Source organism: Bos javanicus, chromosome 18, assembly GCF_032452875.1.
Source record: "Bos javanicus breed banteng chromosome 18, ARS-OSU_banteng_1.0, whole genome shotgun sequence".
NCBI lineage: Eukaryota > Metazoa > Chordata > Mammalia > Artiodactyla > Bovidae > Bos > Bos javanicus.
In genome coordinates this window covers 2,255,540-2,280,712 of record NC_083885.1, presented here as the reverse complement: position 1 = coordinate 2,280,712, position 25,173 = coordinate 2,255,540, and the positions used below count along the sequence as shown (strand labels likewise).

The following is a 25,173-nucleotide window of genomic DNA, read 5'->3' as shown; positions in this document are numbered from 1 at the left end:
GTGGTAGCACCTGGCCCCTTGTCTCCGGGTTTGCGAGCCCACTCACAGCAGTACAGCTGTTGTAGTCCCCATTCCTAGGCCGGTGCCTCTTCCAGTGCTCAGTAAGGCCCGGATGAAAAAAGAAAGTAGCGTTATATTGGCTGTGAGTACTTAGAAACTTAATTATTTTAAGCTTCTCTGCGACTAACACAAGGAGTATCTGGTTTTTGTATCATTTGTTTTCAGCCTTCAGTTCAGTTCAATCGCTCAGTCATGTCCGACTCTTTGCGACCCAATGAATCGCAGCACACCAGGCCTCCCTGTCCATCACCAACTCCCGGAGTTCACCCAGACTCACGTCCATCGAGTCAGTGATGCCATCCAGCCATCTCATCGTCTGCCGTCCCCTTATCCTCCTGCCCCCAATCCCTCCCAGCATCAGAGTCTTTTCCAGTGAGTCAACTCTTCGCATGAGGTGGCCAAAGTACTGGAGTTTCAGCTTTAGCATCATTCCTTCCAAAGAAATTCCAGGGCTGATCTCCTTCAGAATGGACTGGTTGGATCTCCTTGCAGTCCAAGGGACTCTTAAGAGTCTTCTCCAACACCACAGTTCAAAAGCATCAATTCTTCAGCGCTCAGCTTTCTTCACAGTCCAACTCTCACATCCATACATGACGACAGGAAAAACCATAGCCTTGACTAGACGGACCTTTGTTGTCAAAGTAATGTCTCTGCTTTTCAATATGCTATCTAGGTTGGTCATAACTTTCCTTCCAAGGAGTAAGCATCTTTTAATTTCATGGCTGCAGTCACCATCCGCAGTGATTTTGGAGCCCCTGTTTCCACTGTTTCCCCATCAATTTCCCATGAAGTGATGGGACCGGATGCCATGATCTTCGTTTTCTGAATGTTGAGCTTGAAGCCAACTTTTTCACTCTCCACTTTCACTTTCATCAAGAGGCTTTTGAGTTCCTCTTTACTTTCTGCCATAGGGTCATCTGCATATCTGAGGTTATTGATATTTCTCCCGGCAATCTTGATTCCAGCTTGTGTTTCTTCCAGTCCAGCGTTTCTCATGATGTACTCCGCATATAAGTTAAATAAACAGGGTGACAATATACAGCCTTGACGTACTCCTTTTCCTATTTGGAACCAGTCTGTTGTTCCATGTCCAGTTCTAACTGTTGCTTCCTGACCTGCATACAAATTTCTTAAGAGGCAGATCAGGTGGCTGGTATTTCCATCTCTTTCAGAATTTTCCACAGTTTATTGTGATCCGCACAGTCAAAAGCTTTGGCGTAGTCAATAAAGCAGAAATAGATATTTTTCTGGAACTCTCTTGATTTTTCAATGATCCAGCGGATGTTGGCAATTTGATCTCTGGTTCCTCTGCCTTTTCTAAAACCAGCTTGAACATCAGGAAGTTCACGGTTCACATTATAGCTGAAACCTGGCTTGGAGAATTTTGAGCATTACTTTACTAGCGTGTGAGATGAGTGCAATTGTGCAGTAGTTTGAGCATTCTTTGGCATTGCCTTTCTTTGGGATTGGAATGAAAACTGACCTTTTCCAGTCCTGTGGCCACTGCTGAGGTTTCCAAATTTGTTGGCATATTGAGTGCAGCACTTTCACAGCATCATCTTTCAGGATTTGAAATAGCTCAACTGGAATGCCATCACCTCCACTAGCTTTGTTCATAGTGATGCTTTCTAAGGCCCACTTGACTTCACACTCCAGGATGTCTGGCTCTAGGTGAGTGATCACACCATCGTGATGATCTTGGTCGTGAAGATCTTTTTTCTACGGTTCTTCTGTGTATTCCTACCACCTCTTCTTAATATCTTCTGCTTCTGTTAGGTACCTACCATTTCTGTCCTTTATCGAGCCCATCTTTGCATGAAATGTTCCCTTGGTATCTCTAATTTTCTTGAAGAGATCTCTAGTCTTTCCCATTCTATTATTTTCCTCTATTTCTTTGCATTGATCGCTGAAGAAGGCTTTCTTATCTCTTCTTGCTATTCTTTGGAACTCTGCATTCAGATGCCTGTATCTTTCCTTTTCTCCTTTGCTTTTCCCTTCTCTTCTTTTCACAGCTATTTGTAAGGCCTCCCCAGACAGCCATGTTGCTTTTTTGCATTTCTTTTCCATGGGGATGGTCTTGATCCCTGTCTCCTGTACAATGTCACGAACCTCAGTCCATAGTTCATCAGGCACTCTATGTATCAGATCTAGTCCCTTAAATCTATTTCTCACTTCCACTGTATAATCATGAGGGATTTGATTTAGGTCATACCTGAACGGTCTAGTGGTTTTCCCTACTTTCTTTAATTTAAGTCTGAATTTGGTAATAAGGAGTTCATGATCTGAGCCACAGTCAGCTCCTGGTCTTGTTTTTGCTGACTGTATAGAGCTTCTCCATCTTTGGCTGCGAAGAATATAATCAATCTGATTTCAGTGTTGACCATCTGGTGATGTCCATGTATAGAGTCTTCTCTTATGTTGTTGGAAGAGGGTGTTTGTTATGACCAGTGTGTTTTCTTGGCAAAACTCTATTAGTCTTTGCCCTGCTTCATTCCGTATTCCAAGGCCAAATTTGCCTGTTACTCCAGGTGTTGTTTGACTTCCTACTTTTGCATTCCAGTCCCCTATAATGAAAAGGACATCTTTTTTGGGTGTTAGTTCTAAAAGGTCTTGTAGGTCTTCATAGAAGCGTTTCAACTTCAGCTTCTTCAGCGTTACTGGTTGGGGCATAGACTTGGATTACTGTGATATTGAATGGTTTGCCTTGGAAACGAACACAGATCATTCTGTCGTTTTTGAGGTTGCATCCAAGTACTGCATTTCAGACTCTTTTGTTGACCATGATGGCCACTACATTTCTTCTGAGGGATTCCTGCCTGCAGTAGTAGATATAATGGTCATGAGTTAAATTCACCCATTCCAGTCCATTTCACTTCGCTGATTCTTAGAATGTCGACATTCACTCTTGCCATCTCCTGTTTGACCACTTCCAATTTGCCTTGATTCATGGACCTGACATTCCAGGTTCCTATGCAATATTGCTCTTTACAGCATCGGACCTTGCTTCTATCACCAGTCACACCCACAGCTGGGTATTCTTTTTGCTTTGGCTCCATCCCTTCATTCTTTCTGGAGTTATTTCTCCACTGATCTCCAGTAGCATATTGGGCACCTACTGAGCTGGGGAGTTCCTCTTTCAGTATCCTGTCGTTTTGCCTTTTCATACTGTTCATGGGATACCAAACTGCTTGTTTTTTTGTTGTACCAGCAATGTACAAGTTCAAAAACAACCCCAAACTGTGCCATCCACTTTTTCCCAGTTTTTATTGTGGTAAAATATATATAACATAAAATTAACTATTTAAAACATTTTTTTAGATTAAAAAAAATGAATTAAGTTCAAATGACTTAAGTATCTGCACACTGTGAAACCATCACCAGCGTCCGTCTCCAGAACTTTTCATCATCCAGGTGACACTGCAGCCGTTAAACACTAACCATCCACTTCTTCTCTCCCCAGCCCCTGCAACCACCGTTGTGTTTTCCGTCTCCGAATTTGACTCCTCTCGTACCTCATATAAGTGGAATCATACAGTATTTGTCCTTTTGTGTCTGGCCTATTTCACTTAGTTTCAAGTTTCACTCATGTTGTGGCATGTGTCAGAATTGCCCTTTTTAAAGCTGAACAATATCTGATTGTGTGTCCATACGATGTTTTATTTATCCATTCAGCCATCAGTCAACTTGAGTTGCCTTCACCTTTTGGATCTGTGAATAATGCTGCTGTGAACATAGGTTTACAAGTATCTGAGACTCTGCTTTCAGTTATTTTGGCTTAGAATTGCTGGATCGTATGATAATTCTGTTGTTAATTTTTTGAGGTATGACCATACTGTTTTCTGCAGTGGCTGCCACCAATTTACATTCCCATCAGCAGTGGACAAAGTTCTAGTTTGTTCACATCTTCTGCAACACTTGTTTGTTTACTTGTTTATTACATTATTATTTTGGCCACATCGCAGAGCTTGTGGGATCCTGGTTCCTCCACCAGGTTTATACCCGGACCGCAGCAGTGAAAGCCTGAGTCCTAACCACTGGATCACCAGAGACTTTGCTATTTTTTAATTTTTAAAATTATGCATATATATATATATGTATATATATATTTTTTTGCCATACCGTGCAGCATGTGGGGGTCTTAGTTCCCAGACCAGGGGTTGAACCCACGTTCTCTGCATTGTGAGCATCGAGTCTTAACCACTGGACCACCAGGGAAGTCCTAAAAATAATATCCTAATGGATATGAAGTGATATTGTGCTTTTGATTTACATTTCCCTGATTTTTACTGATGTTGAGCATCTTCATGTGCTTGCTGGCCATCTGTATGCTGCCTTTGGAAAAATGTCTACTCGAGTCCTTCGGCCTTTTTTTAGTCAGGCTGCATTTTGTTGTTGAATTGTAGGAGTTCTTTATGAATTCCCGATATTAAACTCATATCAGGTAAATGATTTGCAGACATTTTCTCCTATCACATGGGTTGCTTTTTCACTCCGTCAACTGTGTCCTTTGATGCACAGAAGTTTTTTTATTTCAGTGAAGTCCTGTTTATCTATTTTTTTTGTTCTATTTGTGCTTTTGCCATCATATCCAAGAAATCATTGCCAAATTCCACATCGCAAAGTATTTCCCCTGTGCTTTCTCTTAAGAGTTTTATAGTTTTAGCTCTTAAATTTAGGTCTCTACTCCATTTTGAGTTAATTTTGTACATGCTGTAGGGTAAGGGGTCCAACTTCAGTCTTTTGGGTGAGGATGTTAAATTTTTCCAACATCATGTGTTGAAAAGACTGTTTTTTCCCCATTGAATGATCTTGGTACCCTTGTTGAAAATCAGTTGACCAAATAAAAATACTAAGGTTTATTTCTGTGCATACCGGTGCGATTGTCAATAACCATTTCTGGGCTTCTGCTCCTGGACTTTAGCTTCCAGTAAACTGTGATTTCCTGTTTTCACCACCTCCAATTTTGGGACAGGGGTTTGCCCTGTGACTTCAGGTCTGATGGATTTCAGAAGAGTTGTTGATTTTCAGTTCGTTCAGCTTTTTTCTCAGTGTGAGTATGGGAATGATGATTTCCAAGCTCTCTCCCTGTCGGACCAGAAACCAGATGTTTTCTAGGCTCATCTTGTACTTTTTCATTCCCAGACCTGGAATCAACCACTTCTGTAAGGAACTCTGTTTCCTTTTTGTGGAGAATGGTCTTTAGAATCCAAGGTCTGGATGCTGGATGTGCTCATTGCTACTCAGTGTCACTGCGTCAGCAGACAGAGCCAGAAGACGTGTGTGTGCATTTATATACATGCATGCGTATAGACATATGCACGCACACGCACACAGACGTATATACACGTGCACACGTGTGTGTATACCCAGACATCTCTTCATATCTATGTGTACATTTATAAGTCAACACATTCAAAGTAGATTTAGATTCATATTGATGCCTTCTGTACCACAGGTTCATTTTAGCTTTTTCCCTTTTCGTATTTATAATTCCGTTCTGTGACAGTGAAAAACTTGGTTCTTACTTTCTACAAATTATTTGATTGCTGAATCATATAAGACACTGAAATAGTTTCAGAACGCTAAAACTGTGTCATTATGAGAAAGCAAACCCACCAACCAGGGTTCAGTATTTGTTTGTAGCTCTTTTTGTCATTGGACTGAAGCGATAAAGTGAAAAAACAGTGTTCACAAGCCACTCAAGTGACTCTTCCTTCCTCCGTTTCCCTTCGCTCCCCTATGGTTATGATAGTTCGTTCGAAATCCAGTGAGGTTCATTTGCTTTTCTTCGGATTGCATTTTTGCCTCCCCTCATTCTTATTTTTAAAATTTTGAGTCAGTAAAAACATGGTTCTAGAATTGCTCCCCTGCTACACCTCTTACCCCATTCCCATCCTCTCACCCTTTCCTTCCCGTTGCCAGACTAGCCAGTCTCAGTTTTTAGTTTATACTTTGTATTTTTTTTTTTTTTTGGTGCCATGAGCAGGTAGCTGTAAATTTTCTTATGTCTCTTTCTTTCTAACCTGAAAATTAAACATATTTGATCCTCTTTTGTATTTTGCTTTTTTAAAACATTGTCTTAGAAATCACTTTATATCAGTTCATAGCGATCTTCCTTAGTTTATTCAGCCACTCTTCTGTGCATGCGTGTTTATTTCCTGTGTTTTGCGGTTATGAGCAATACTACAGTGAATAGTCTTGTGCTCATGTAGTTTCAGCTTCCCAGGGGGCACAGTGGTAATCCACCTGCCAGTGCAGGAGACACAGGCTTGATCCCTGGGTTGGGAAGGTCGCCTGGAGAAGGAAATGACAACCTGCTCCAGTATTCGTCCCTGGAAAATTCCACGGAGAGGAGCCTGTTGGGCTACAGCCCAGGGGGTCGCAAAGAGTCAGCTACCACTGAGTGACCAAGTACACACACGTACGTAGCTTCATATTGTTGGAGATAATATTCCTGAAAGTGCAGTATTGCTGGCTTTTGTTGCACCAACAGCATATAAGTTCAAAGCAAACTGAACATTTCTGAAGTTTTGTACATTTTGTTGTTCACAAACATTATTTGATCTCTTCAAAAACCTCCTAATAAAGGACTTGCCAGGTACTGCTACAGGGTGATGTAAACTGACAGAAGACTCTCACCTGACTGATCGGTCTACAGGTGAACATGGTGAAGTAAAACAGAAAGCATCGCCGTGCCTCAGATGGGCTAACTGCTCGCTTCTAAGTCACAAAACATTGTATATGTTTCATAATTATTTTTCTTAATTAGTAATTCTTAGTTGGAATTTTTGGGGAAAGATTATATCATGTACATCTCTGCAAATAATGTGAATGAAGTACAGGCCTGTCGCTCGTTAGAAAAAAGAGCTAAACATTTATTAACTGTACTTATAATTTGAAAAAATGGTCCCTGAAAACAAACAGGAACCTCATTGAATTTATTGTTAGTGTGGTTTGCTTCTCACGAACTTCCTATGATGAACGGTTGCTTTTCTCTTACCCCACCCTTGGATCTCTCATTTTCCTGGTAGCCCAGAAAAACCTCACTGGGATTTGTTCTTTTTTTTCTTTTCTTTGGCTGCACCATGCAGCATGTGGGATCTTGGTTCCCTGACCGAGGATCAAACTCGGGTCTCCTGCCTTGGGAGAATGGAGTCTTCACCACTGGGCCACCAGGGAAGTCCCTGGGATTTGTTCTTGATCCCATTTAAAGCAACGTTTTCAATTTAGTTCTTTGATTTAGCATCTTTATAGCTTTTTAGGATTTACATACGTTTTAAACAGTGATGCATCTTAAGATTCAACTATTCTGGAAGATCTCTTGAGTTTTTAAAACAGTTTATGCATTTACTATCTCAAATCCTGGTACAGTATTGCTATTCAACATTCCTGGGGCAGCCTCGAATACTCTGATTTAGGATACCAACTCGTTTATGTGGATTATTGAGAGCTGTGCTGTGCTGTTTGCTTATTGCTCAGTTGTGACCAACTCTTTGTGACTGCTTGGACTGTAGCCCACTCACCAGGCTCCTCTGACCTTAGTAATTCTCCAGGCAAGAACACTGGAGAGGCTTGCCATTTCCTCCGCCAGGGGAGCTTCACAACCCAGGGATCGAACCCAGGTCTCTCCCATTGCAGGCAGATCCTTTACCATCTCAGCCACCTGGGAAGCCCTTATTAAGAGCTGGCTCTTCGATGCAGAACTTTCAGGACACATTTACCTGTTTTCAGCTAGTTAAAAGACTACTGAAATGCCTTCTTAGACCATGTTATCTTGGAAAAACGTTTCAGAGATCTTTTCTTAAATCTTGTCTTAGCTGGATGATCTGAGATAATCCATGCAAATGGTATTTTGGGGGCGTTAAGCAGTGCCAGCATCTCTAGGCCAGATAGCTCTCTCTGTATACTGAAGCACAGCAGAGTAGAATAGGAGCACACCTTCAGAAAGTGCTCCTGCATTCGCGTCGGTTCCAAGCGTCCTGGCAGGCATGTGGATTTTGTCTCTTCCTCTTCTTTTTTTATTAAGCAGTACATACATAGTTTTAATATATAAAAATTAAGATCAGAGTACAACCAAGTTTATAATGTAAAACTTAAATCCTATTTTAGCTTTCCCTACTTTCAACTGTTTTTAGTTCTTGTATTCTTGTATTTATCTGATTTTTAAGTAGAATACCTAGGTTGTTCTCTTTTTATATTAGATGTTGTCTATTGATTTCTTAAAAACGATTTATATTTAGTTCTCGTAAAATACACTTAGCTGTCTTTGCCCTGAAGTTGAACTTAGTAGAGCGTGAATCCTGCAGAGCTAAGGGAGAAAGTAGACTGTGCTGTACCACAGACAGGATTCATGCGAGTCAGTGGCTTTGGAATTGAGGCATTAATCGGCCAAGTTCTGCAGAAAGCTTTTACCTGCTCTAATGAGATCAATTTTGGTCCATTTCCTTCTTGTCTCAGGCTCATTCATCAATCTTGAGTAATCAACAAACAGTTTTTTAAAAAAGAAATCAAATTCATTGCTGCTTCGGTCTGATTAGTTAAAAACAAACAAACAAAAAGCAAACGAATGAAAAAACCTGCAAAGCCCCACAAAATTATGTCTTACTCATTTTTTTAGTTTTAACAGAGAATGGGGAATAAGTTTAGGTCATGGCTGTAAGAATGTTTTAGTGTGAAGTCAGAATACCTCAAGCAAATTATTGCTTTTCCCCTTTGTGTTTTGTAATTTTCACTTTTGTATTTCTGTTATGGATTGCAGTCTTTTAGAAAGCTATGCTTCTCTTGCATTTCTGGGTCCACAGTCATGGCCAGTGTTAACTCTGCAGAGTTTGTTAAAAGACATTTCTAGAACCTGCTTTTTGGTATTGATTTCCTTTGTGATTCAAACAATATCAGGATAGATTTACTTAGAACTTTGGTGGGTCTGGTTTTTAAATTTGGAAAAGTTTTACCTATTGAAAAAAATTGCACAATGTGAGAGTTGGGAGTTAAGTTTTAAGTTACTTGGGGCAAAATGAGGGCTGCAGCCCGGGGGACAGCGTTTCAGATAGCTCTGAGAAACCCCTCCAGGGAGGCGAGGGGAGGAGCTGGGATGTATAGGAGCTCTGCAGCAAAAGGGGGACAGCGTTTCGGATAGTTCTGAGAAACCCCTCCAGGTAGGCGAGGGGAGGAGCTAGGGTACATAGGAGCTCTGCAGCAAAAGGCACGCAGAACATTAGAAGGTAGATACTCAAGTTTAGGAATTCAGCTGATGACTTTGACATCTTTGTTTACTGATATGGCAGGACATAGTTCATTTCAGCTATTCCATTTCTCATACGCTACATAGGAAGAGCTTAGGGTACATATCTGGATCATTTGACAGACATCTCCTGAATTGGCATTCAGTTTCTAAGTTTCTCTTAATAGTTACTGAAAACACTTTATATAAAACTCAGCGGTAAATTTATTTACCCTTCGATAAGCAAGTATATATTAGGCAGCACAAACACAAAAACTCTTGCCTCAGGCCTAGCTTTTTAGTAGTCCTAGAGATGTAATTCTCCTTCTCGATGGTTATCAGAACCTCAGTAGGCTTTGGTATCAGCAAAAGAAAAATAGGATGATCCTTTGAAAGTTATTTTTGTGGGTTTATATTGAAGCCCAGGTTTATGGAGGGTAGGGTCCCATGTATAAAGTATGACAAGTCATTGGGAAAAAAATGATTTGCCCTCAGTAAGATCTTAATGTCTGTTTTTCTAAATTAGAATTGGTACATGATTTCCTCCAAAAAATAAAAATAGAATACTTCTTCAAGTACTCATTCAGGATCATGAGTAAACAGAACCTTGTCAAACCTTGTACATTTTAAGTGAAAAGAATAAAATATAATATTTTTCTTCAGTAAGGTTCTTTGCTTCTTTTGGCTTAGCAGGTCTTGTTAAAGCATTACCAAATAGCTATTAAATTAAGATCTAGAGTAGATTAGTTCTCTAATTTCTTCACAACCTTGTCTTTTGAAGCCCCTATTTATGCGCATTCGTATTTTAGACTGAAGATTGCAGACTGCAGCCCATGGCCCAAAACCAGCCCACAACCTGGTTTTGTGTCTCTGGAGGTAAGAGTTATCTTTCCAGTTTTTAAGAGGTTAAAAGAAGACACTACAAGATTGTGGAGGTTGTTTGTACAGCACAAAACCTCAAGCACCGTATGTCTCTGTACAGAACACACAGAGCAGTTTCTCACTGTATAGTATGTAACATACGTATGACTCCTTATGTGTTTATTTCTGGCTGCGCAGGGTCTTTGTTGCTGCACTTGGGGGTCTAGTTGTGGCCAGCGGGGCTCCTCTCGAGTTGCGGCGCACGGGCTTCTCGTTGCAGTGACTTCTCTAGTTTCCGAGCACTGGCTCTAGGGTGCTCGGGCTTCAGTGCAGCGCGTGGGCTCAGCATTTGTGGTGCTCGGGCTTAGTTGCCCCGTGTCTTCTGGAACCTTTCTGGACCAGATAGCGAACCGGTGTCTCCTGCATTGGCAGGTGGATTCTTAACCATTGGAGCATCAGAGAAGTCCTGGTGCAACCCTTTTTAAATAGTTTACAATCCACCTGAATTAGTGTCACCTTCGGTAAGAAAAATGTCATGTTGTATCTCATTATATAGCCTTTGTTTTTATAGAATTTACCAAATTTGTCAGTTTTTATAGTTGGTGTGGACTTTTAAAAAATTACTTTTTTCTTGAAGCATAGTTCATTTACAATATTGAGTTAATTACTGTGGTACGACAAAGTGACGCAGTTATACATATATAGATATATTCCTTTTTTTCTCTTTTTGGCTGCACTGAGAGGCTCATAGGATCGTATTAGTTCCCAGACTAGAGGTTGAACCCTGGCCCTTGGTAACAAAAGTGCAGAGTCCTAACCACTGGACTGCCAGGGAATTCCCAACATTCATTTTTTTAATTTTATTTTCCATTATGGTTTGTTGTGCTGTGCAGTAGGACCTTGTTGTTTATCCCTTCTGTTTAAAGAGCGACATCTCCTCACTCCAAGCTCCCCCTTCGTGCTCTCCCCAGCCCCCGCTCCCTCGGCAACCACTGGCTGCCTCCGTATGTCCGTAACTCTACTTCAGTTTCATAGATAGGTTCATCTGTGTCATACTTTAGATTCCGCACATAAGATGTCAGATGGTAGTTGTCTTTCTCTTTTTGACTTAAATCATTTAGCATGATAGTCTCTAGTTGTATCCAGTGTGGACTTCTATTAACCAGAAGCTGTGGACGTGACACTAAGCTAGCCTGGGGTTTGAGATGGGAAGAGAGCACTCCACACGTGCCTGTTCTTACCTTGTGCTTGGTCTTGGGGGTGTACATCTTTGTGATGTTGCTTTAGGAATGATACTGAACTTGAATATTGCTGTTTCTTCATAAATGCAACATATTTTCGTTGATATCTTTACCTACTGCATAGAGAGTGTGTTATTTCTTTGAAGCTGTATTTTGATGTTAAATTGGGTGATGTGGTTGCTTTGGTTGCGGCCTTTTGGCTAAGATCAAGAGTGGTTGGGAGTTTTAGTAGAAAAGTTTTAAAGAATTTTAAAAGAAAAAAATTTGGTTATAATGCTTTGTCACTTACCATATTTTATTGAATCTAAAACATATTTTTCACCGTAACATTTAGAAAACATTTTTATTTATTTATTTGGCTGTGCTGGGTCTTAGTTGCACCATGTGGGCTCTTTTAGTTGTGTTACGTGGAACCTAGTTCCCTGACCAGGGATTGAGCCCTGGCTCCCTGTATTGGAGTCTTAGCCACTGGGCCATCAGGGAAGTTGCTTACCTTGACGTTTTTGAAATCACTATTATCTTAAATTTTATGACAAAATTATAATCGGCAGTGCCCTCCCCAATGGTAAATAAAGGTGCATTTTAAAATCAATAAAGCATGGTTCATATATTCTGTTCATTTACGTTATCTGTTAGGTGCATTGTTTTCTTGTCCCTTATATTGATTCTACCCCTTCTTACTTACTTGGATATTGCAGCCAAATTCATTATTTTGGAAATCTTTAATCCTTTAAAGATTGAAGATCTAAAATCCTTTAAAGGATTTATTTGGGGGTTTATTTTAATTCTGAGATTTGTAATTTAAGTTAAGTTAGATAATAAGTGTGTGTGCGTGGTCAGTCGTGTCCCACTCTTTGTGACCTCATGGACTGTAGCCTGCCAGTCTCCTCTTGCCATGGGTTTTTCCAGGCAGTAATACTGGAGTGAGTTGCCATTTCTTTCTCTAGGGGATCTTCCCGTCCCAGGTATCGAACGCACCTCTCTTGCATTGGCAGGCAGATTCTCTTTAGCACTGCACCAACTGGGAAGATAATAAGCACCATCATCCGTATTTAGGCAACAGAACAGTTTAAGAAAATGAGCAGTTAACGGTTTGAGTAGCCCAGTGTCCTGATCTGCTGCTGTCTGTTAACAAATGGCCTGCAGCCTGATCTTTTGTGTTAGTTACAATTTTGCTGAATATACTGTAGAAGAACCTTAACCCGAAAACCAGTTTAGCTTTAGCCTGACTTGTGGTTTTCTTGGGTGTTTGCAGCTGAGAAGTACCTATGAGTTTATAGTAGTGTTCTGTTGATGGGAAATGTTGAATAATTAGAAATTATATAGTAATTGTTATTTAGGCCTTTGTACATCCAAAAATAAGCCACTTTGTATTACAGAGACGATACATTTTTAAAAAACTTATATGTTTGTGCAGAATCACAAGTCAGTAACTTCAAAAAAGGCAAGCCAAATAAAATGGGGAGGAAGGTGGGGATTAATGCCAACAATAAATGTACAGATGTAAGCTTTTTATTTGTCAGTGATTCTAAACCCTAGTTGTACCTAGGCTGATTTTTTAAAAATACCCAGAAGTCTCAGGTAAATAAATCATAATGTTTGGAATTAGTTGCTGGCAAAGAACTATTACTATTGTATTATAGAAGCAAAGTTTTTATAGATTTACCTGTAGTGCTTTGTTTGCTCCTCATAACTTCTTACATCTCTAAGCTTCCATCTAGGACCACTTTCCTTCTGCCTACATTTTTAAAAAAATATCTTCTAGTGAGAGTCTCCTGCTGGCCAGCTGTCAGGCTTTGTTTGTCCAGAAATGTCTTTATTCTCTTAAAAGATATTTTTGCTGGGTCTAGGTATCAATTATCTATTTCTGATATGTCTGTCTGAATGCTGAGTTCCAAAAAATAGCAAGGAGAGATAAGAAAGCCTTCCTAAGTGATCATTGCAAAGAAATAGAAGAAAACAATAGAATAGGAAAGACTTGAGATCTCTTCAAGAAAATTAGAGATACCAAGGCAACATTTCATGCAGAGATGGGCTCGATAAAGGACAGAAATGGTATGGACCTAACAGAAGCAGAAGATATTAAGAAGAGGTGGCAAGAATACACAGAAGAACTGTACAAAAAAGATCTTCATGACCCAGATAACCATGAGGGTGTGATCACTCACCTACAGCCAGACATCCTGGAGTGTGATGTCAAGTGGGCCTTAGGAAGCATCACTATGAACAAAGCTAGTGGAGGTGATGGAATTCCAGTTGAGCTATTTCAAATCCTAAAAGATGATGCTGTGAAAGTGCTGCACTCAATAGGCCAGCAAATTTGGAAAACTCAGCAGTGGCCACAGGACTGGAAATGGTCAGTTTTCATTCCAATCCCAAAGAAAGGCAGTGCCAAAGAATGTTCAAACTACTGTACAATTGCACTCATCTCACATGCTAGTAAAGTAATGCTAAATTCTCCAAGCCAGGCTTCAACAGTACATGAATTGAGAACTTCCAGATGTTCAAGCTGGTTTTAGAAAAGGCAGAGGAACCAGAGATCAAATTGCCGACATCCATTTGATCATAGAAAAAGCAAGAGAGTTCCAGGAAAACATCACTTCTACTTCTTTGACTATGCCAAACCCTTTGTCCTTGTGGATCACAACAAACTGAAGAATTCTTTAAGAGATGGGAAAGCAGACCACCTGACCTGCCTCCTGAGAAATCTGTACGCAAGTCAAGAAGCAACAGTTAGAACCGGACATGGAGCCAATGGACTGGTTCCAAATTGGGAAAGGAGTATGTCAGGGTTGTAGATTGTCACCCTGCTTATTTAACTTATATGCAGAGTACATCATGCGAAATGCTGGGCTGGATGAATCACAAGCTGGAATCAAGATTGCTGGGAGAAATATCAAGAACCTCAGATATGCAGATGACACCACCCTTATGGCAGAAAGTGAAGAAAAACTAAAGACCCTCTTGATGAAAGTGAAAGGGGAAAGTGAAAAAACTGTCTTAAAACTCAACATTCAAAAAACTAAGATCATGGCATCAGGTCCCATCACTTCATGGCAAATAGATTGGAAACTGGAAACAGTGAGAGACTTTATTTTCTTGGGCTCCAAAATCACTGCAGATGAAATCACACCAGCCATGAAATTAGAAGATGCTTGCTTCTTGGAAGAAAAGCTATGACCAACCTAGACAGCACGCATATTAAAAAGCAGACACATTACTTTGCCCACAAAGGTCCATCTAGTCAAGGCTATGATTTTTCCAGTAGTCATGTATGGATGTGAGAGCTGGACCATAACAAAAGCTGAGCGCTGAAGAATTGATGCTTTTGAACTGTGGTGTTGGAGAAGATTCCTGAGAGTCCCTTGGACAGCAAGAAGATCGAACCAGACCATCCTAAAGGATTGAAGGCGAGAGGAGAAGGGGACGACAGAGGATGAGATGGTCGGATGGCATCACCAACTCATTGGACATGAGTTTGAGTAAGCTCCGGGAGTTGGTGATGGACAGGGAAGCCTGGTGTGCTTCAGTCCATGGGATCACAAAGAGGTGGACACGATTTAGCGACTGAACTGAAATATATTGACCAGAGCAAGTCAGATGGCCAAGCCCGCATTCCAAAGAATGGAGAGATTAGATTCCCTCTCTTGAGAACCTGTTGTATTGCACAGCAAACTACTCGGTGATCTGTGGTGACCTAAGTGAGAAGGAACTCTAAAAACGAGTGGATATATGTATACGTGTAACTGGTTCCCTGTGCTTTATAGGAGAAACTAACACAACACTGTAAACCAGCTGTTCTCCAATTAAAAGAAAAGACAAAGAAATGAGAAGGATTTGTGGCCTTGAAAAAATCAATCACAGGCGAGTATTTTAGCTTGGAATAGTTCTTCTTGCAGCACATTTTCTTTCTACTCTTTTGGCTTTCACTGTTGCTGTTGGGCAGCTAGTTCCCATGGCTTCTTTACAGACTTCTTGTCTTTGTGTTCTCTTGCTCATTTGTGTTCTCTTTTTCAATGTAAATGAAAATGTTTTGCAACGATGAAGCAGGGTCAGTCCTATTTTCAACAAGATGATGAGGTATCACATTTTCAAAACTATTGGATGTTGATGATGCAAGTGCAAAAATATCAGAACCAATGAGAAGTTAGAATCTATTAAAGATGTTTTTGAAATCTGGAATCGTGGATATGTTCCAGATTTGTGATTAACAGTTGATAGGCATGTGGGTATGTGTATACCTTCAAACTCAGGAAAATATAGACTAACTATTTGGGCTTACTCTGTTAAAATGTATGTTAAGATTTGTAGTATAATTTTTCACTTTCTGATAGAATTTTCATTTTATTCTACCCTACATTATTCATAAAGTATTTTCCATAAAGTAATATAAAAATGATAAATGATCATTTTTTTTTTCTGTTATTCTAAAGATTAGGGCTTCCCTGGTGACTCAGATGGTAAAGAATATGTCTGCGATGTGGGAGACCTGTGTTCGATCCCTGGGTTGGGAAGCTCCCTTGGAGAAGGGAACAGCTACCCACCCCAGTATTCTGGCTCGGAGAATTCCATGATCTGTACAGTCCATGGGGTTGCAAAGCGTTGGACACTACTGAGTGACTAACACTTTCACCTTCATTTTCATTTGATACCTCTTTATTGATTTTTAGAGGATTTTTATCTTCCGACATTTTTAGTTGTTTATAATTTGAGGATTGTTCCAAAAAGTCTAGCCTACCATTACCAGAAATGGATTATACCACATACATATTTTTTAAAGCTTTTTTATGTATACTAGATTCAAAATACTATTGATTGATCATTTTGCAAATAGAAGATATATGTGGAACTATAAAAATTAAATAGCTGGGAGCCATAGTTTACAAGGGGAAACCTAAGAGTCATTAAAGTCAAGTGTAACATTTCAGTTTAAACACCCCCCCCCCAATGAAACAAAATATTTTTATTATCTTTAGAGTTTTTGAGTTAGTCAGATATGTTTGTGGCTATAGGAAGCTGAGTGTTACCAGTGTAGAAAATTCAGCCTTGGTGTATTTTTAAAAAGTGGTTACCACAACACTGATTGATGGCTGTTACAGTGCCTGGATGACAGAGGATCACCCACCTCCTACTTGGTGTGACATGCTGAGTGGAGACGTAACATTAAAACATTTATGGCAACCCTATTCTGAAGATAGCTTAAGGATATTTATTTTAGGGTTCAGTTTTTTTTATAGTGAGTCATTTTTCTAAGCTGCCTTATATATACACAGCAAAGCAGTTGTAACTGACATTCTCTAGTCTAAATCTACAGATGAGATGTAAAGATGTAAAATAATTTGATGTAATTATTTTGTTTCCTACTAAAACCCACATTTTCTTCAGTTATTTTCTATTTACAAGCTCTGTTGCTAAGGAAATGACAGTTTTTCTTGACACTTGACAAGTGGCTTTGTTTATCGCTCCTCTCTAAAAATGCGGGTTATGCGAGTCTCCTGGTCTAGTGGTTGGTGCTTTCACTGCCGTGGCCTGGGTTCAGTCCCTGGTTGGGGAGCTGAGATCCTGTAAGCTGTACAGCATGACCAAAAAAAGGAATGTGGTTTATAGTGTTGTTCTGGACTACACAGACTAGGGATTAAGGCATTTAAATACTGTATGAAGATCACATATTGTGGCAACTTACAGTAGGCTGTTGCTGTGATTCTTGGGTCTTGAGGTTAGTGGTCTCAAGTTAGATATGTTTTTTCTCGAACAGCAAGGCAAATGTTTTAGAGCAGTGTGTCAGAGACGTGGGAGAAGGTAAATCAGACTCGTGTAATGGTGAATGGATGCTTAATCGCTGGTACTTGGGTCTATACTCGTATTGTGTGGATGACACAGGCGATAGAAGAAATAAATTAGTAAATGTAGTTGTGCTGTAAGAAACGAGACTGTTGTCCTTACGTGATTTGACTACTGTGCGCCTTGTAACATGCTCACGCATAGTACTTGGGTTTATTATAATTAAGGTCAGCACTGATGTTTTCCATTTTGCATAGTGAATTGTGTCTAGTTTCATTGTCACCTGAGAAAGTCACAATAAAGTCAAACTGGAATTATTCCAAGTACTGAATAATTCAAAATGTTTTGAACTACAAAATTGAGTATGTTAGTATTTACCAGGCTATAGATCTAGAGCCACTGTTATGAAAACATAAGCAAGTTCTCTTCCTGCGCTTGTCTCTTTGTTTATTATTTTTTGTTTTCTCTCTTGGCTTTTGCATTCTTGTAGTAGTTGTAGCAGCAATTGCTACAAACCAGCAGCAGCAAACTTCTGTTACTTGGTTGGTTTTTGTCTTTGAGGAAACAAATGTGATGACTTCTTTCCAGAGCTCATTACATGTCGTCAGCTTAGGGGCCTTCCAGAGAGGTAGGCATTTTCTTTGTAATAGTTGCACAGAACTCTGATTTGATTTGTTTAGCCGTGAGTCTGTCACTGAAACCCCCTCCAGTGGTTCAGTACACCACAGCTGCAGCCAGGGGTCTGTTAATAGAATGTACTTAATACTGAGATCTAAACTTAGTAGTGTGCCATCTGGGTGTTAAAAAACAAATGAGACTAACAAAGAAGCAGGTTAAAATTTAGTAACTCTTCTAGGCCTTGTTGAAAAATGTAATTTAGGAGGCTGACAGATCCCATTGAGATTAAGTAGATAATGGGTATGAAAACGTGTCTTATTACTTTTGGAAGATATAAGACAGAAGTTGCCGTGAATGTGCTTTGGAAGTAAACAAGCCCATTTGCTGGAATATAAAAAAATGTCTGAAAAGTACTATGTTCCTTTTTCCTGTCTCCTTAAATTTGATTGGGTAACTTCATCGCATTTAACATATAGTGTCCATAATGCGTTTCTTTAAAAGAAAAGAGACCTTTACTGTGCTGTCATTACAACTTTAAATAAACGTGGACTAGGTTAAAGAGTAGTGAATTATTGTTTCTTTTGCCTTTATCAAAGTGAGATTTAAGTAAAAAGTATGTGTTCCTCACTATGTCAGGAGTTGTGATTTTTTGTAGTGACAGGAGGTCCTATCCAAACAAGTTTAAGGTAAAAAGAGAGATGACTTCATATAATTGAAGATGAGGTATACCAGCTGGCTTTGGGCCTGCCGCGATCCTGGGCTCATCCCCTTAGCTGGACTGGGTCCCCTGGCACAGCGCACCGCTGGGCTGGCTTCCCTCAGGGCCTCCACACGGCGGCACGGTGGCCCAGTAGCCTCTCCCGGCACCTCCATCTGTGCTAGCATTGTTTGCGGTGATTTTATTGTCTGTCATCATCCACGTCCCTGAACCACTGATGAATGTTACGGGGAGTTTTACTTCTGAGTGACCCAAGTCAAAAACAGTCTTATGTCCTGGGAAACCAGTATTTTGAGCGCACTTCTTTCATGGGACTAAAGAGATACTTAGTTTGCTCATCTCGCATTCAAAAGAGTTGGCATTGGAAACTTCACTGCAACCGTGGGGCGCCAGGCCAGAGCTGAAGGAGATGTTCATGATACAGGTGGTTGAACGTACTGTGTTCCTTCCGAACACAGTACTTCTGTTCTGCTGAAACAGAGCAGAGGAGACAAGGAGCACGTGTGCGTCCTGGCTGCGCGCTCTTCCCCGCCCCCCTCTCTCTCTGTGAAAGGCAGGGCCAGAAGGCAAGGCCAGGGAAAGGCAGGGCCGAGGTTCCATAACTCGAATCGTAGATCCCGGCTGTTTTTGAGAACTTTATAATGAAGTCTGGTGTTTTGCTGGTTTAAAATTTTCAATCTCTATGCAATCACAGTTCCCTATATTCAAAACTAAATTTAAACCTTTTCTAGTCAGAAATGTTGCTGCCTGCCTGCTGCCAAGTCACTTGAGTCGTGTCCGACTCTTGTGCGACCCCATGGACTGCAGCCTATCAGGCTTCTCTGTCCATGGGATTCTCCAGGCAAGAACACTGAAGTGGGTTGCCATTTCCTTCTCCAGTGCATGAAAGTGGAAAGTGAAAGTGAAGTCACTCAGTCGTGTCTGACTCTTAGTGACCCCATGGACTCACTGCTGCCCACCAGGCTCCTCCATCCATGGGATTTTCCAGGCAACAGTACTGGAGTGGGGTGCCATTGCCTTCTCCAGAAATGTTGCTAGCATTCTATAAAAGCAAAGAAAAGTAAATGACATTTGGGTAAGCCACACTTTATTTTCTCAACAAAAGTAAGATGTGTCCCCTTTGTACCCCCTCTCCCTTTATTTCATTTGCTAAAATAGTTGGAAAAGCTCCATCACAGTGTCTGCAGCTCGTAGGTCAAGAGACAAGATTGGATCCCTGTGGTACAGGATATGTAATTTTAGTCAATCTATAGAAAATTCAAAACACCAGATTTCAGGAGACCATTGAGGAGTCTGAAAGATTTCCTTGGATTCTTTTCTTGGACAGGGACATTTTCCTTTTCTTAGCTTCTTAGTTATAGTTTTGCAGCACCTAAAATGTTTTCTCCTCTGACATTTACATTCTTCCTGTATTATATATGTATTTCATTCAAACCTCAGCAGTATGTGTTGTTTAAAATAATTAACGTTTAAATATTTCTATTATTTCTTTAATTTTCTGCCGGCTGTTTTTATTTTTCTAGCATGGTGACCAAACTATGGTGAAGAAAAATTTTACTGTTATCTTCCACTTCCCCAACAATCATTTATTAATGTGCTTTCTACATTCTGGGCTTCCCAGGTGGCACTAGTGGTAGAGAATCTGCCTGCCAGTGCAGGAGACACAAGAGACACAGATTCGATCTGTCGGGATCCTCTGGAGAAGGTAATGGTAACCCACTCCAGTATTCTTGCCTGGGAGATTCCACGGACAGGAGCCTGGCGGGCTACAGTCCATGGGGTTGTAACAAGTCGGACGTGGCTGAACATGCAGCATATTGCCATATTCTACATTCTAGGTATTAATATAAATCAAGGATACTCCTTCTGTCTCTCCAGAAATTTTTGTCTCATATAGCATGACTGAATGATATATGAAAGGCAGATTGGAGCAGACCAATGTGTGGAGGCCACAAAAAAGAGAGACCCACTCAGAGATTGTCATCTAGAAAATGAGGATTTGGACTAAAGCAAATCACAAGGAAAGGAGGAAGAGGAAGCACTATGGAAAACAGTTGACTAAGGAGAAGGACTAATTTAGGGGACTTGCAGGAGAGAAAGGAATCAGAAGTAAACCCAGAGTTCCATTGGGTGTGTGGGCGTTGCTTCCTTGGGGAATGATGACGCCATGGTAGAAAGGGGAACTAACTTGGGGACAAAAACTAATTCTATTAAATAAATAAATGGGAAAGAAGAGATAATCTTTTATACAGAAGAATTAAAAATAATTTATATAGGTACTTCCTCCTCCAGGAGGTAAAGCTACACTCTGCACTCCGCCCCCCGCCCCCACCCCGGCGGGGCCTGCGCTCAGGGAGCTGCTTCCAAAGAGTGGGCTGAAAAGGCAGAGGGGAGTCACTTTACAAGGAGAGACCTGCACACACTCCCTTGGCCGGCTGACCAGAGTTGGCATCATCAGCATGTATGTCTTTGATGGGATGTGTTGTGAATGGCACTTCTTCCCCAAAAGAATTTATCTTTTAAGTAAAAAAAAAAAAAAAAAGTTTATCCTATGAGGAAAGCCATCACACAAACCCAAATTGAGGGATATTCTGTAAAACCCCTAACCAGGCTTCCTCAAAACTGTCAGGTCATTAGAAACACAGAAGCTAAGGAGATCAGACTAAATCCCGGATGGGAATAATGTTTGGCCAGATTATCAGGGCACCTGTTGGCCCAGTCAGGTTGACACATAATCTTGTGTCACTGTCCAAAAGCTAAGAGAGGATGGAGGGTTAAAGAAGGTAAAGGGTTAAGGAGGAGAGAGTTGTTTTTTAAACGTTGAAAACAGCAGAAAGCCAAAAGGTGGGACAGAGAAGATGACTCAGTGATAAAAATCACAGGAAGCAGGAAATGAGGAAATGTGGTTTGACTCTTCATTTTAGGAGTGAAAGGAAGACACATAGTCAGGGACAGAATGGACAGCAGAAGTTAACTTTTCATTTTACAGTTGACCTTTGAACAAACTGTACGGTCCACGTGGACTTTTTTCAGTAAATAAGTAGTCTAGTACTCCATGATCCGAGGTTGGTTGAATTTGCAGATGTGGAACCACAGATACAGAGGGCCAACTCTGAAGTTATCCTCAGATTTTTGACTATGAGGAGGGTCTGCCCCTCTAAATCCCCCTAGGTGTTCCAGAGTCAACTGTATTTTATCTACCTTTCTCTTGGGACATCCCTTTTCTTCTGACTACTCCAGTCCCAAAGTGGGGCCAAAGTAACTAATACATAAAACTTTCATCAACTCTTAAGGGGAAAAGCAAGTCCCTCCCCGCCCCCACCCCCCCAACTCCTGCCCAAGAGAGAAAGCAGATTCTTCACATCCTCTAAAAATGTCTTGAGGTTCTCAAGTACTCAAATTTATGAATGTGTATCCATGGATACAAGGATAAAAGTCATATAGGTTAAAGTTAAACTTACATGTTATAAAGCAGGTGTTCAGTGAGTTAGCAAATATAATAAAAGCCTAACTCACTCTTAACCTTTTAGGTACAGCCTTCAATAATATAGTCAAACATTTGTGCATGCTCTTTCATGTTGTTATTCATCTTTTGTAATTGAACACATGGAAGACTGGTTTTAGCCCAGAAGGCAATAAATTAAATTTGAAATGCTTCTTCTAGTATTTAGCACTCTCTTTTTTCCCTTCTAAGCCCAATAAAATATTCTAATAATTTCACAAAGATAAAACTTAAGAAATGATACTGCTAAAGATGAAATATTGTTGGGCTGTTAGTAACTCCACTCCGTAGCTCACAAGTTTGCCAGCTGGTAAATACAGAATTTAAAATCAACATGTACAAATCTCTTAGGTATATAGGTATGTAGTGTGTGAAAATCAGACTGTGAGAGCTGAGGCCTGTCTGTGCGTCAGACTTGCTGATTTGACGGAGCTGCGTCTTTGTGTGGCTGCAGGCTTCAGGTGCTGCGTGTGGGGTCTAGTTCCCTGACCCGGGCTCCTGGCGCCGCCTGCGTTGGGGGTGTGGCGTCTGAAGTGCTGGATCACCAGGGAAATCCCCATAACTGGCCTTCTAAATTATTTTTTTTCCATTTTTACCACAGAATCCTATAAACTAAACTGAAGGAAGTTACATTTTTTTTATATTAGCATCTCATCTTTATTGGGGTATCTATCAGTAGGTTCCCTGTGAGCAGAGAGCTAAAGTGACAAAACAGTGATGTCATTGAATTTGCCAGCTGAGGAAATTAATATTAATAAGATACATCTATCAAAAGATATTTTTATTCACACACTTTGCCGAAGTTCTTGGGTATAACATAGTTCTTTTTCTGACTATTCATTTTCATTATGATTTAATGATGTCCCATATGACTTTTAGTGACCAACGAACTAATTTTTAGCAGTAATACATTTAGAAAAGTGTAGAAACCCATTTATTAAAGAAATTCTGTCTTAAATAATTTTCAAAGTAGGATTTAAATAGTACTGAGGAATTGTACAAATTGATTTTTATTCCCTAAGACTATGTTTGTGCCATAAAATTATGTTTGTGCGAATAGTAATTCCCAAGTATCTCTTTTAAAGGACTGTTTTGTGTTGCATCTGGTTCTTAAAAGACTTCTGTTACTGAGGTTTACCACTGTTGTAAACTGTGTTGCTGTGGGTGAGAATGTTGTGTGCATATGCTTTTGTTAAAGTTACTTTTTGGCTTGTAGGATCTTAGTTCCCCAGTCAGGGATGGAACCTGGTCCCACTACAGTGAAATCGGGGTGTCCTATCCACCAGACCTCTAGGGAATTCCCATGGTTGAGGATTTTTAATAATCCGATAATAAACCTAGATTGATAATTTGTATCTTTGTATATGTAAATGCAACTATTATCAGATCAGTCAGTTGAGTTGCTCAGTTGTGTCCCACTCTTTGTGACCCCAAGGACTGCAGCACGCCAGGCTTCCCTGTCCATCACCAACTTCTGGAGCTTGCTCAAACTCATGTCCGTCCAGTCGGTGATGCCATCCAACCATCTCATCCTCTGTCGTCTCCTGCCTTCAGTCTTTGCCAGCTCAGGATATTTTCTAGTGAGTCAACTCTTCGCATCAAGTGGCCAAAGTATCAGAGTTTCAACTTCAGCATCAATCCTTCCAGTGAATGTTCAGGACTGATTTCCTTTAGGATTGACTCATTTGATCTCCTTGCAGTCCAAGTATTATCTGATGGGTGCTTCTGTAAAAGAGCTGTTTATTACCAAATTATGGAATTTGGATATACAGTGGAAACCCAGCTTTTTACAGCTACAAGAAGACCAAAATAATGGCACAGTGTTATAAGAACTGGCATGGAAGCTGCTGTAGAGTCTGTATTTTAAAGAATCTTTCAGAGAACTCCTTGGCAATCCAGTGGTTAGGAGCCTGTGCTTACACTGAAGGGGTGCATGGGTTTGATCCCTAGTTGGGGAGCTAAGATCCTACAAGCCGTGCAGCCTGGCCAAAAAAAAAAAAAAAGGAATGTTCCAGAATATTGCTAATACTGTTAAGCTAGAATCTGTAGACAATCAAATTTTGAACAAAGATAAAACACAGGTCCTGTGACTCAACCGTGAACTTAAATACAAATTAAAAGGGAAAATTCCTCTCTTACAGAAGAGGAAGTAAAATCTGGCCTTAGTGAGTTAGCTGGGAGAATGGAGACTTCTCTCTGAGTGGTGGCCCACAGTAACTGTGCTGAGGTGTGCCTGCTGGGGACACTACAGGCAAATCTTGAGTGAAGCTACTCATATTCTTCTGGGTCCCTGTGTGCTTGAAGTGACCCAGCCTAGTTTTTATTTATTTATTTTTTTAAATGCTGTTGTAGAGACTGAGCGGTGCATCTAATATATACCACCACACTAAAATTAGTGGTTTATTTATATAAGAAACCAGGTTTCCCTCCTCATTATTTGAATGTGGTATAATAAAAAATATATTTGGCCTTTATCCCCAGTTCCTGGCACAGAACTCCTAAAACCCTTGGAATTTCCTGAGTGATAGGATTTCCTTTGTTACTTCATAACAAGCCCCTTTCAGTACACTTGAGTTTATGCTAATGAAGTGATTTAAGAGGGGGGCCCCTGGGTAGCCTAGGGATGGGCTGGTCGTCGGGAGAAGTGCTTATATAGTTTGGAACTTTCAGTCCAACCTGCCAGCCTCCAAGGGTGGAATGCGATGTCTCCCTGGAGACTGAGCTTTTTACAAACTCAAACTAGAAGACCCACGGAGCTTCTGTGTTGGTGAACAGACAAGATGTTGTGTCGTGAGTGGGCATGGAGACTCTTCCCTTTGTTTCTGAGTTGTGTCTTTTATGGTAAACTGGTAAATGCATGTAAAGTGTTTTCCTGCATTCTGTGACTTGGTCTAGAGAATAATTAAACTGCAGGAGGGGTTCATGGGAACCCCTAAGTTTGTAGCCAAGTCAGACAGAAGAATTAACAAGTGTCCTTGAGACCTGAGAGTCATGACTGACATCTGGAGTAAGAGCAGTCTTATGAAACCAAGCCCTTAACTTGTGGGGTCAGGTAGTAAGAGTGACAATGAAAATTAATCAGTAGTCAACATATGAAAGAAGCGGAAAATTTTATTCAAGCTACACTTGAGGATTACCTCCTGGGAAGAAGTCTCAGAAGGCTCTGAGAACT

The 25,173-nt window shown here is 40.5% G+C and overlaps 1 protein-coding gene and 1 long non-coding RNA gene across 2 annotated transcripts in view; both read left to right on the top strand.

Annotated features, from left to right (window-relative positions):
- Window positions 1–25,173, top strand: part of GLG1 (golgi glycoprotein 1) — a 127,739-nt gene that overhangs the window by 24,626 nt on the left and 77,940 nt on the right. The gene's annotated exons all lie outside the window — the stretch shown is intronic.
- The window catches only part of LOC133229950 (uncharacterized), a 51,444-nt gene that overhangs the window by 6,227 nt on the left and 20,044 nt on the right, over window positions 1–25,173 (top strand). The window contains exon 1 of the long non-coding RNA XR_009730676.1: window positions 1–25,173. This exon is cut by the window's left edge and continues 6,227 nt beyond it. This is a non-coding gene — a long non-coding RNA (uncharacterized LOC133229950).